The following is a 1,957-nucleotide window of genomic DNA, read 5'->3' on the forward strand; positions in this document are numbered from 1 at the left end:
GTAGATAAAGGATTCCCGAAGTGAGGGAGCGCACCTATGCCGAAAGGCAAAAGGGGTGCGAATTCGAAATATAGGGTGGTCGCGACAGCGCCGAGACAAGACAGCACGATATTTCCGTGCGTAGGTAAGCCGAGAAGATTTTTTTCCGCGGCAGACGTGTCCTCGGGGGAGAAGTTTTGGCAACTAGTAAAGTCGGCGATGATCACCTTGAATTTGAAATAAATTTGCTTATCAGACGAAGCTCGTCAAGAGAACTTTGTGAGCTAAAACTTAGTGAGCTGTTGAGTCGCGCGGATTGTTTGCACATATAAGGGAAACGCGACCACGTTCAATATCTCCTCTGTTTACACGCAGAAAAAAGATTAGCCAATGAAGCTAAAATATAACTACGGCAGCTAAGATGTGTCGTTAGAATATAGCTAATGTCGTTGCTGCCGAAATTTAATTTGTTAGTATAGTTATTAAAATGTAGATGTTACAGCAAAAAATATTTGCTGCTAAAATTAAATGATATTTAACCGAATCTACTATGCTATTTTATCTTCGCAATAGAGTAATAATATTTGCAGTATATAGCTTATATACTGCAAAATATAAATGCTAAATGCGCTGTAGATGTGCATATGGCAGTGCCACATTGCGAAAACAATTACAAATCAAATTTTCGCGCGTATAGCTATAAACTTAGCTCTGTGTGCTAAATGGGTGCATGATAAGACATTTAGGTACGCATGCCATCTTTTCAGCTGCCTGTACTATAATATATGCTTTTAATAAATTTTTTTTGTCACAGTGAATGTTTTTTATCTGTATAATAGTCAGAACTCAGCAATGACACTGGAGGCGGTAGCTCTTATAGCAAAGTTTGCTTCAGCTATTGAAATTTAGCTACTATTACTAAGTCATTTTCTTGTGTGCAGAGCATTGCCTGACTGGGCAAACGCACATCCAAGATTGCTCATATTTTATTGGATGTTCGAGAAGCACGGCAGGTCGCTTCCTTTGTGCCAGATAGTAAGAAACAAGATATCTCGTAGGAGAAGTCCCGATAATACCGCGAGTAGATGGATCCTATGGTTCTGATGTATTCATGAAAATATAGGAAGATGCAGAAATGGAAAACGTACGATGCGCTTTGTATACGCGTTTTGCGACGGCTGTTTGAAAATAGCGAAAATAAACAAACTCAAGAAGCATACCTATGTCACGACATAAATTCTTGATAAAAGTGATTCTTATCAGACGTGACAATAAAATGTCAATATGAAAGATACTTATCGGCTTGATTGCACTGTATTGGTTTTACATCGGTTTTTATTAAGTTATACTAAACAATTTTTTGCTATAAATTTTCATAAGATAATTCACAAAACTGAATCCAGATTAAATAAGCGAGCGCGAACAAATATGAATAAACAACTGATTTTCAATGCATTGACTGCAAACGGCGTTATCAATATTCATAAAAGGCTGAATTTGGCTTAACATATGTATTATTACAAAAATGCTAAATGCCGATAACTAAGGTAAAAGAAAAACAACGAAAATATTGAACTCAATGATATGTTTGAATGTGTGTATGTCAAAAACATAAATAACATGTTATTTCAAAATTATAAAAATAACAATCATTGTATATATAAAATAATTATTTATAATTTTGAAATTACAAATTATTTTAAAATTATAAATAACAATCTGCATATGACGATGATTGTTATTTGATTGTTACAATTGTTATAATTTTGAAATAATTGTTATTTATTGACAAAAATATAAGAATTTTATGTTTAATTGTATTTATAACTTGGATCGTAGCTATAAAGATTTCTACATAAGCAACGATTTCGCAAAGTACTTTACGTATTACTCGTACATATGTTATCAGAAATTATTTTTCACTTACAATAACGAGTTTTTCGCCGATTGTAAGAGATGTTCCATTACACTTGGACCG

Source organism: Wasmannia auropunctata, unplaced genomic scaffold (genome assembly GCF_000956235.1).
Source record: "Wasmannia auropunctata unplaced genomic scaffold, wasmannia.A_1.0 LD335971.1, whole genome shotgun sequence".
In the NCBI taxonomy this organism is placed as follows: Eukaryota; Metazoa; Arthropoda; class Insecta; order Hymenoptera; family Formicidae; genus Wasmannia; species Wasmannia auropunctata.